The sequence below is a fragment of the Myodes glareolus genome, chromosome 17 (genome assembly GCF_982192425.1).
Source record: "Myodes glareolus chromosome 17, mMyoGla1.1, whole genome shotgun sequence".
Lineage (NCBI taxonomy): Eukaryota > Metazoa > Chordata > Mammalia > Rodentia > Cricetidae > Myodes > Myodes glareolus.
In genome coordinates, this window is record NC_142042.1 from 35767098 (window position 1) to 35779469 (window position 12372).

A 12372-nucleotide genomic window follows, 5' to 3' on the forward strand; every position below is an offset into this window, starting at 1 on the left:
GGTTAGCTCTATTTTACTCTATAACTTTGAAATGACCCACTTCCATCAAGCAAAGGCATTTTTGGTATTCATAAAATATTTTAAGTAATAACAAGCTTTAATATATCCATCCTGGAAACAGTACATGAATATTTTACACATATACATAGATATTTTACACATATAAATGGGCAGAGGAGAACATTTCAGAATCTCTCCATAGGTTACATCCTCAACACGTCACATCCTCATTGCTGCTCTGGGCTCAGAATTTCTTCAGTGTGAGTGGTTAGAATTGACTTTCTCTTCTTCCATAAATGCAGTTTCAATTTAACCAATACCTGAGAATATATATAACAGTATTAATCTTTATATAGTTCATGATGTATTTTATCTTAAATATATATCTGTACAACATAGGTGTTCTGATTCGTGGGAGATTTACAAGCAAGCTCACTGAGGGAGGGAGACTCCTAAACACTAAAGGTTTTCAGAGACTTGCTTGTATTCCTCTCAAACTCATCCTTTCACGACAGTGTCTCTACCTGTAATTATGACATATGTGATCGCCTCATGACACACATCCTATAGAGGAATAAAACACTATACTACTGTAAATTACACCATAACCCCTTATGACAGCTGAATGAACCCCAGAACTGTTGCGATAACTTATTCTGCACCTTTTTCTTCCTGGGGGTGGTGTTATAGAAGCACAGACGAGAGACGTTGAATTCTAGAATGCTCTCTGATTTCCCTTCTTAGAGAACTTGACTGCTATGTAGCCCATACAAAAAGACTTTGATGTACTATCATAGTCAAGAGCCTTCTGCTCTGGGCAGTTCTCGGGATGATAAACAAAACCCAGAAAGCAATAGCCTGAAATGAGTGGCTTGGCCTCCTATTACCTCATCCCACAGTAAAGAGACCATCCAGAGTAATAGGTTTAGGTCTTCACTCACCACGATTTCAGCAAGCACAGCTCTGAAAAAAGCTATTACTACTCCACTTTTCTCGCGGGAAGCCAGGGGCTTACAGGTTGATTAGTCTGAACCAGGTCACCTAGTAGTAACTGGAAAAGCCGGGACCCGAGGTCTTGTCAGTCTTGACTCAGACTTCTTTCTCCATGAGCACTGCTTCCAACACAAAAGGAATCAACTTTCTTTGTCCTCTGGGGTTCACCAAAAATTCACCAATTTTTCACTGGGTGAATCCTTTTTGAACTCTCAACACCAAGAAATTGTAAACTCCTGGGTCTGTAAGAAGATATTTTCTTACTTTTACTCAGGGCTTTAAGTCAGAAGCCTGGTGACTAGGAAGAGGAATGGCAATTTAAACCGAAGTGCCAGTTTGTGATAAACAATATTCTTTGACATTTCAGTGACAAAAGTAAGGAAATCATCGGAGTGGGATTTGTAGTATTTTTTTTTACATTTACATTCTCTCTCTCTCTCTCTCTCTCCCTTTCTCTCCTTGTGTGTGTGTGATGTACATGCACATATTTGTTCTATCTATCTGACCAGCTGTTCACTCCCTTTCCCTTTGGGAACTATTATTCCAGTTTTCATTTCCCTGCCTTATTTTAACCTCTGCCAAAGGGTTCTGCTTCAGATTGGATGGACTCTGCACTGGAGAAAACCTCTCAGTCTTCCAGCTCCTGCAATGCCCATTGCTCCTTCTGAGAAGAGCGAGCCTCGGGCCCCTATGCCCTACCATCGCCAGCCAGGCTCAACCAGATTTCCACCGTTATGAGGACAGCCCATCCATAGGTCTGTCGGCGTTTTATGAAAGAGTCTGGTAAGGAAGTTCTACCAAATAAGAAGGATAGCTACTAGTACCAGTAAGGCCTTATCTTTAAATAAAAGATTTTGGGATTTGGGTGGTGATGTTGTAGCAGGGACAGAGGTAAGAGTAACATGCAGAAAGCAGAAACATGGAGTGGCAGACACTATTAGTGAGCAGAGGCCACAGACAGAAGACTAGAGGAAGCTGTCTATTAGTAGCAGGGAACAGGAGAGCGCAGACCAACAGCAACTGTGTCAGCTTAAAAATGGCACAGCAGTCAATGGTCAGGGCAGCTGATGTTGTTAGCAAGAGGCCCAAACAATGAGCCAAATTGTAATGCATTCAAAAACAGCTTCTATTTGTCCAAAGATGCACTGTCTCCACGAGGCAGAGCAGTGCGGTGTCGGGTGTTTTCCGACTTCCTTAGAGTCACATGAGTCCTCCATCCTTAGCCACGTATGCCCATGATCCTGTTAATCAAAGCAAGCATGTTTCTGTTCTTGAAACTTCAGATCATAAAACCCCCTTGTGCCACTGACAAATGTATCCAGGGTACACTTTTGCTACTATCTCCTGTCTATCTCCTAGACAGTGGTATTGGCCAGTCCTTTTCACTTGCCCCACTCTGCTATGGAATAGATGTTTTACACTTTTACACTGTGTGAATAGATGTTGTTGTGATTGGTTAATAAAGCATCTGACTGGCCAATAAGTGTACAGAATAAGGTTAATCAGTAGAGCCAGGCTAGGAGAACACTGTAAAAAGAAGGGCAGAGTCTGGAGTGACAGCCAGACACAGAGGGGACAGAACATGAATGGAACATGCTAATAAAGGTACCACCATATGGAAGAATGAAAATAAGGACCATGGGTTAACTTAAAATGTAAGGGATAGTTAGTAATAAGCCTGAGCTAACAGCTAAGCATTTGTATTTAATATTAAGTCTGTGTTGTTTATTCTGGAGATGGCAAACAGAACACAAAAGTTCACCTATACCACCCCCCTCCCATCACTTTGCTGTCTGTTCCACTGTGCTTTAATGTTAAGGCACATAGGTTACAACCGCATCAATCACACTTGATGTAATTTCATTTCCATACTTGAAGATGATGAAAGAATATGTGTGTGTGTGTGTGTGTGTGTGTGTGTGTGTGTGTGTGTGTGTATTTGGCTTTACTATGTTACATGTACACATACTGCCACACCAATATAATCAAGGCAAATAAAATTGAAGAAGAATTTTAGTAACTCAAAAATATAAGTCTGTGCTCTGTGTGCCTAGCTATTTCCTGAAATCAAGAACAACAGCACTCAAAGGTATTATAAGTCATGCTGACCATGTTCACATGCCATACATGATTATGAAATAGTGCAGTAAGGAGGCCGCTTGTTTCCCGGCTGCCCAGACTCCTAAAATAACAACACAGAAACTGTATTAATTAAATCACTGCTTGGCCAATTACTTAAGCATATTGTTAGTTAGCTCTTACATCTAGAATTAACCCATCTTCATTATTTTATATTTTACCACGAGGCTCGTGGCCTACTGACAAGGTTTCAGCATGTCTGTCTCTACTTGCAGTTCCATGGCTTCTCCTCTGACTTTGACTTCCTCCTCCCAGCATTCAGTTTAGTTTTCCCTGCCTAGCTCTATCCTTTTGCCCTTTCACAGGCCAAGACAGTTTTTTATTAACCAATGGTATTCACAGCATACAGAGGGGAATCCCACATCAAAACACCATAAAAGGAGGCAGTGCCCTATTTTCTCTTGGATTTTTACATAAAACACACACACACACACACACACACAGAGAGAGAGAGAGAGAGAGAGAGAGAGAGAGAGAGAGAGAGAGAGAGAGAGAGAGAGTTTCCTATGTATTTCCAATATAGACTTTTTCCAGTGCTATTTAGCATTCTTCAAAAGTATGATTTGATGAGGCCATAGAATATTTTATTTTTCAGCATGGTTGGTTCTCTTGGGCCCCTCCCTCTTGCCCTTCTCTCTTCTCTTCCTCTCTCACTTGCTATCTCCACTACACCCAATCCCCATCCCTTCTCGTGGCCCAGTTCAGTCTATTGGCCATGTTTCATTGGCTGCTTTTCCTCCATGCTCTGGACTCTTCCAGATGCCTCTGACTGTACACTCTCTCATATCTACAACAAAAACCTCCTTAACCATTAATTTGTTTTCCAGAAGTTTCTTCTGATTGTCCAGTTCTCTTTCTTTGAGTGTTTTTATTGTTCCCAATTTTCTTTGGGCACAAATAATATAATATTAATAATATAGTGTTGAGCTTCTTTGTATATAAAACTGAGTGTAGGAATTCTTATTTCCTTAGTTTAGATTCCTAAATGTGAAAGTTTTTTGTTAAGAGCTAGATATGTGATTTTTATCACTCTTTCTGTGTAAAGCCAAATAGAGTTCCAGAAAGAATATATCTATACATAGTAGCTGAGACAGTTATTTGGTTGGCCTCCTCATTACAGCAGTCTTTAATCTCTTTTCCTGTAACTTAGAGTAAGTCACACAGACTCTCTTTGCTGGCTCCTCTCTAAGCCCTCCTGTGTTAGGTTGTGTTGGTTCTCATGACATACACCCTTTGCTCCATCATTGGTACCCAGCTGTCCCAAGCCTGCACTCTTCATTGCTAGACTGAGAAGATGCCATTGGGTAGAATCTCAGTTGTCCTTGACTGACTGGCCAGTGGAGTTTGGAGATGTACTTCTCTTTGTGAGCCCAAGCTTAATATACAAGTGCTTTAATGACCCAGATATTCCTCTATGGCTCTTGTCTACTTGCTTCCCTAGGGCCCTTGAGTTTACTCTGGGTAGTCACGTGTGATGTTCTGCCATCAAAGTGATATCTGCTTTCCCTGCAACACCTATGAATGCCCTACTTCCAGGGCCTATGCAGCCATTGCTCATTTCTACTTCCTCTTACACTCCATAGATATATAGTTTCTAATCTTGTAAAGTTCCAGTCCGCCCTATCCCTGGTCTCTGGAAGAGGTCACTGACATGATCCCTTTCTGCTTCTCTTCTGAGTTAGCTGTGACTTTGATACTTAAGAGATGTGACTACACTGACCATGCCTTTGCATTTCCTTGGTCTCTCATGGCCGTTTGTCTTTGAATTGCCTCTTCTGTTCCAGCTTTGCACCTGGCTTGAGTCGCTTCCCAGCATACCCTGGGCCAGGCACTACAAGTCTGACGAGAAACTGACACTTCAAGGCCTTGCTTCGGATACTAAGGGAGTGTGCCTGCTGTACATAGACGGACTCTGGCTCTTTGCCAGTTTCATCGTAATAAACCCCGTTTCACTCCCCCAGACATACTTTCTCTGCCCTACTTCCATTTAGTCCTTCCTGCTCTCCATTAGTTTAAGCTCCATTGCTGGCATCTCGATAGACCTGCCCTCTGGCCTCCGGCCCACTCTGATATCCCACTTCTCCACTTGGCATTCTCGCTGCCTTGGCATTGCTAGCTTGACGTGGCTTCCCTGTGAGCTGTATCCATAATCTCTCAGGTAGGCATGAGCTGACATTCCTAAAGGCTCTGCCTCCTCCTAGGATCTGGCTCTCCCCTAGAAGATGTATGGACCGGTTATTTTAACTCCGGAAGGTTTTGTTTTCCCCTACAAAGGCAGGGCATGTCTTGCAAAAGAATGTGGAAAATGGGAAATTCTTAGATCTGAAGAAACTAAGACACAAACCTTCAGCGATTGCTTAAAATGCTCTCCAAACCCCAGTGACCTTTTCTTAGACCTTCAGTTAACTGTTTAATCCCCATTCCTGACATCCTTCAAGAGTGGTAGCGGCAGGTGGGGAGATGTCTCTTGGTTAATGGAAATCAAAGTCTGAAAATCGTATCCCATGGAAGATAAAGAGAGAAGGAATCACCCAAGTCAGGGTCAAGACTAGCGTGGGAATGATAATTCAAAGAAAAAATGACCCATAGACTTGTGCTACTCTCAAGCTTGGTCAGATAAACTTCCATTAATAATGAGCAGCAGCTAATGTAGGGATATGTAACTAACTGGTCAAAGTGCTGAGCGTTAATGACTGGGAGGGCACCACCTTAAACGGGACATCTCTCAACCTCCTCACTTTCTGTCCTTGCCAACACTGGGAAAGAGGAGGCAGAAAGAACGTAAGAGCTTGAAGAATGCGAGAAATGCGGCTTTCTGGGCATGACACGGCTATTACATACATGAACTCACAGCAGGCATGATGATCTGCAGAAAGATCAAACCGGCTAATATTGTGTACCCCTACCCCCAGCTGAGAAGCTATGGACAACTGATAGCTGTTAGCGAGGGGACAAATCATTGTTATTTGGATGTGTGGCTACCGGTTGGTTGTTCATGCTTCAGTGTTTGGCAACAGAGCCATGCACATATGGGCAGCACTGCATGGGCCTTAGTTATTGTTCAAACGACTAGGAAGACATGGGGTTGGGAGGAGAACATGTTGAGGGTGTCTTAGTTAGAGTTACTGTTCCTGGGATAAAACACCATGACCAAAAGCAACTTGGGAGAAGCAGGTCTGTGTCTCCTATATTTCCAGGTACCAGTCCATCAGGACAGGAACTCAAGCAATGCAGGAGCCTGTGTGAAATGGAGCAGTGGGCCTCTTCCCGCCCGGCTAGTTTTACCCAAAATAATTACACGGAAACAATATTCATTTAAAACACTGCTTGGCCCATTAGTTTCAGCCTCTTATTGGCTAACTCTCACATCTTGATTAACCCATTTCTAATAATCTGTGTAGCACCACGAGGTGGTGGCTTACCAGGAAGGATCTTAACCTGAGTCGTCTAACTCACTTCCCTTCTTCCTAGCATTCTTTTCTGTCTTCCCCGCCTACCTATGTTCTGACCTATCAGGCCAAGCAGTTTTCTTTATTAATTAACCAATGAAACAACAGATAGATAGAAGACCCACCTATAAGCCTAGAGGCAGAACCTCATATAGAGGCCATGGAGGGATGCTGCTTACTGTCTTACTCCTCATGACTTTCTCATCCTGCTTTCTTATAAAACCCAGGACTACCAGCCCAGGGGTGGTCCAACCCATAATGGGCTGGGCCCTCCCCCATCAACCACTAGTTAAGAAAAAAAGTTAAGCTTGCCTACAGTCTGGTCTTAATGGAGGTAATTTTTCAGTTGAGGTTCCCTCCCCTCCAATGTCTCTAACTTGTGTCAAGTTGACATAAAACTAGCTAGCACAGAGTGGGACTCAGAAAGAAATGAAGGGTGGATATGATCATATTTCATTGTATACATCTATGACCATTTTTACAAAAATAAAATAAAAAAATTAGAAAGAGGGGGTGGAGAGATGGCTTGGCAGTTACGAATACTGACTTGTAGTGGCATTTCAATTGTATTTTAATAAATAAAGCTTGCCTGGGGATCGGGAGAGTAACACAGCCACACTGAGCAACCTTACAGCCAGGCAGTGTAACACACACCTTTAATCCCAGTAACCACACTAGGTTCCATAGAAACCAGGTGGTGCCTGGCTTTGATTCCAGTGGTGCATGCCTTTAATCCCAGAACTAGAGAGGATTACAAAATGGGAGGAAACAGCTCTCAGACAGTCTCATTCTAAGATTCCTGGAGGCAAGATCACCATTTCGGAGTGAGGTTGAGATAAGAGCCAGCGGCTGGCTGTTTCGTTTATCGGATCTTCAGGTTGAACCCCAGTTTCTGACTCTTGAGTTTTTATTAATCGTGCTTTCATAGCTGTTCTTCCAGTGGATCAGGGTTCAATTTCCAGCATCTACATGACAACCGACAGCTATGTGTGACTCCAGTCCGAAGGGATCTGTTGCGTTCTCTGGCTTCTGTGAGCACCAGCCTTGTATGTGGCACACAGATACACATGCAGACAAAGCACCCGTACACATAAAAGGAATACATAAAATTTTAAAAATAAATAAGTCGAAAGGGAAGTCAACACTGCAAAACTCATCCTGTGAAGCCATATTACCATAATGCCAACACAGATAGACACAAGACTGAGAAAACTATAAATCAGTTTTCCTGTTGAGCATAGATACAAACTTTCTCAGTAGATTTCTTGCAAACCAAGCTCAAGAACACGTGAATATCAGACACCATGTCCATGTTGACTTTATTCTAGGGGTCTAAGGCTGTTTCAACATCTATAAATGAGGGAGTGAAATACAGCACATAGACTTTTTTTTTCTTTCTTGAGACAGGGTTTCTCTGTAGCTTTGGAGCCCATCCTGGAGCTAGCTCTTGTAGACCAGGCTGACCTCGAACTCACAGAGATCCTCCTGCTTCTGTTTCCCGAGTGCTGGGATATAAGTTGGCAGCACATAGACTTAAGGACAGGAATCAAATGATGATCTCGACAGATGTGGAAGGACTTTTAACAAAGCTCAACGTCCCTTCATGATAAAAGCCCTAAAGGAAATAGTTGTAGGGACGTATCTCAGCATAATAATCCACATATACAACCAGGGCTACACTAAATGGTAAATGCTGAAAGTTATCAGAGCTTTGAACGGGATTTTGAGTCCCTCTTCTGATAGAGGGTTGTTTTATATGATACAAAAACACAGACAAATCACTGGGCCATATCTCTATCTATCTTTTCATGTTCTCCTGCTAAGCCAAGCTAGATTTTAGTGGTATGCAGATATATGTGTCCACATACCCATATGTACATAATCTGTATATAAATACATACACATACACTATGTAGGAAGATTGTATTTTTCCTGGTACGGTAACTTAATTCTCTCAACAGAATATAATTTTTTCCCTTTCTCTATTTTGAGGCAATGTTTATTTCTAAAGAAACAGAAGCTTCATCACATGTTCCACAGAGCAAGAATGCCCTGGGGTGAAAGTCCAGAAAAAGCTCTTTTTCAAAACTCCCAGAGTCAGTTCGGGTTTTGGCCCCAAACCAGTCCCACAGCTGAACCCATCACCATGGTGCTCGAAAAGGGCACTTTTGAGCTGCATCCAGAAGGAAGAGGCTTTTTATCTAAATTAAACCTGTGGCCTGCTACTGACCCCTGGAAGGTGACTTGATTCACTTCTTCATAAACAGTCACTCAATTAATTTACTTCCTATTCTTTGACAGGCATTGAGCTATGTCCTAGTTATATATGATTAAAGGACAAAGTTCCTTCCTTTAAGGAATCTAAACTCAGGGCTGTGATATACAGGGACCAGGAACAATTACAACACAATGCATGGGTCTCTCCAAAGCCGACCACAGGATACTGAAGGAGCACAATAGGCTAGCACCTATTTAGTTTAGGTCATCCTGACTGCCACCGTCTTAGTTAGGGTTTCTGTTGCTGTGAAGAGACACCATGGCCACAGCAACTCTTATAAAGGAAACCATTTGATTGGGGCTGGCGTACAGTTCAGAGGTTTAAGCCATTATCATCACAGTGGGAAGCCTGGTGGCGGGCAGGCAGGCATGGTGCTGAAAATGTAGCTGAGAGGTCTACCCCTGGATCTGCAGGAAGAGACAGTGAGTCTCTGGGCCTGGTTTGAGCTGCTGAAATCTCGAAGCCTGTCCCCTAGAGACACACTTCCTCCCACAAGGCCACACAGTCTAATTGTGCCACTCCCTGTGGGCCTGGGGGGGGGGCCACATTTTCATTCAAGCACCGCAGCCACTACGTTCACCTCTGAACAAACAAGATTTCGGGATTGGACCAAGCCTTTTGTCTGCTCTGAGATGGCAACTGTCTGTTACCTGAACAGAAGAAACAAAAGGTATGGTTGATATTATTATTGCTTTGCGGTTCTTATCATTCTTATCGTTATTGGCGTATGTGTGTATTGTGTGCGGTGTCCACATGTGTGGCATATGCACAGGTGCATGTGGGTTCACAGGGAGGCCAGAGGAGGACCTGAGGGATTTGCTCTGTCATTCTCTGCCTTATGCCTTTAAGTCTGTCACTGAACCTGGACCTAGGCTGATGGCCAACAAGGCCCAGGGATCTTCTTGCTTCAGCCCCCTCAGCACTGGGGCGGTAGGTGCATGTGGCCACAGTCGGCTCTTTCCGTGAGTCCTGGGATCAGAACAGAGTGTCTTACGCTGGCACAGCAAAGATTTTTACCCACTGAACTTTCAACAGCCCCTGTGAGTATTATTTCGAGACAGAGTCCCATTCTGTAGCCCCTAGAACGCACGTAGACTTCTCCATGTAGCCTGGTCCAGCCTTGAACCTGAAGCAACCCTCCTGTCTCTGCCTCGAGTGCTGGAATGACAAACTTGAGCCACTATACCTGGAGAATTGCTATGTTTTTATAAGAAGATAGGAGAGGAAAGAGCAGTCGAGAGAAAATCTTACTCATAAAGTAATGCAAGTTGAAATAATAAATAAAGATTTATTCAGGCATTGAGTGCCTACTGTGAGGCCACACTGTTAGAGGTGCTAAGGTACAGAGATGAAATCTAACCAAATCGTAGCTCTCAAATAGCTCATAGGTTAATTGGTTAGGCATAAACAAATAACTACATAACGGGTAGTACCTGAGCTTATAACAGAAATTGTGACTGGGTCCCAATTCACAGGATCCACCTGGTGCTTAGATGCAAATGGAAGTAGGTTTTCTAGGCCCCCGCTACGTAATTGAGATTAGCAAATTTGGAAGCTGGAAATGATCAAGGTGCCCAAGGGGACAGACAGGTACATTCTCTACATTGCTAGCTTGTCAACCCTGTGGATTTCTGGGAACAACACATTCTATATTCAGGAACACCGTGCCATCCTCTACTAGTGTTGCTAGAAGGTTGCCATCTTTTAGGGGACACACAGGACAGAAAATGGTGCTGTAGCAGCTTCACTACAGTTTTGTTCTAGATCCGTGGTCATTATTCTATTGTTTGTCTTAATATTCTTTGAAAAAGAGACCTGGATTCTCCGACTGCCCCAGAACATTGCTAGCATTTTGCTGAACAGACCAAAAGAGTAGTTAAAAGAGGTGGTTATGATTCTGGAAACACTGGGCAGATACAAGCACTCTGAAATGGGAGGGGAATCTCCAAAGAGTCAGAAATCTGCTATTTCAATAATGTTTGGTGTGAGAGGGGTCTAGTGGTCAGGAATTTGCTTGAATATGCCTTCAAAACAAGAGATGCCTTACCTTATCTCACATTCTCTACCTTGTTAGGAAACCCAAGTCTAAGACATCCTTCACTTTCTAGAAGCAACACATTCCATGCCTAGGAATAGTGTGCTACATATACCAGAATCATGGTATTTGTAGATCATGGAGTTGAACCCAGAGCAGATTAAGGCTCTGTAGAAGGTCTATTACAAGCTTATATGACTGCTTAGCCATGTCTCTTGTCAGGCTTAAATGGGTAGAGATGTCAGTGACAGGAAAAGAAGAGTTACTGATTACCCCCACCCCCTGCGCGCGCAGTGGAAGACTCATAAATGGAACTATGCAGTCCTGGAGAATCACCATGCTGTACAGAGCGAAGAAAACATGCACCTTTTGAGAAATAGTTCTTGGTGTGTAACTGAGTCCTTGTAGACTTGGAATTCATGATAATGAGACATCAAGTACACAAAACTCTCCATTATGGGCTTGCTTTATTTTAGACATGCCAAGTCATAAAGTCAAGCAGACAGAGAAGTAACCCATTAAATGATGGACTTGGTGTATATAGGATGTAGCACTGGAAAGCAAATCTATTTCATGAGCATATAGCCCAGATCTTCAGGTCACCAATACAATTACACCATCAGCTGTCCCTCAGCAAGCATCCATGGCATGTAAAGTCCCTCCTGCCTCCATAGAACTGACTGGCTGAAGGTGCAGCTGAGGCATACAGGTTTGCTGGTAATACCCTCTAGGATGGAGCTCCATCATTCAGAACACAAGACTTTAGAGACCTTTTTATGAGCTTATGTCCTCGCTAAGAATACAAGAGGAAGAAATAGAATCATCTCTCCATCACTCCTGTATTACTAATAGCTACTTTTCTCATTGATGTGACAAAATACTCCACAAGAAGCAACATAAGAGCTGGGCGGTGGTGGCGCACGCCTTTAATCCCAGCACTCGGGAGGCAGAGGCGGGCGGATCTTTGTGAGTTCGAGTCCAGCCTGGTCTACAAGAGCTAGCTCCAGGACAGGCACCAAAGCTACAGAGAAACCCTGTCTCGAAAAACCAAAAAAAAAAAAAAAAAAAGAAAAAAAAGGAAAAAAAAGAAGCAACATAAGGAAGAAATGTTTATTCTGTCTTGTAGTTTGAGATGTATTGGTCCTATCTTTCTTCAAGGGAATTGGATTCAAGGAGGGAGTTGGTCGACAGTCTCCAGCTACTGTACCTTGGATATCCAAGTGTTCACTCCAAAGTCACAGAGCATTCAGCTGATCCCAGTCAGTGATTAAAACAGAGGTGGGTTCCAATGTATACCCAAGTAAAACTCCTCTGGGTGAGCAACCTTAGCTCTGGATCTCTCCACTGTCCTGACCAAAAGGGCTATAGAGTCTCACTGCGGTCTAAGATCCCATCCACCCAGTTCTCCCTTCTCGCTCCTCTTATGTGTGGCAGATCTGAGCCACAGCCTGACAGCTGTTCCTTTGCTCCCTCCTTCG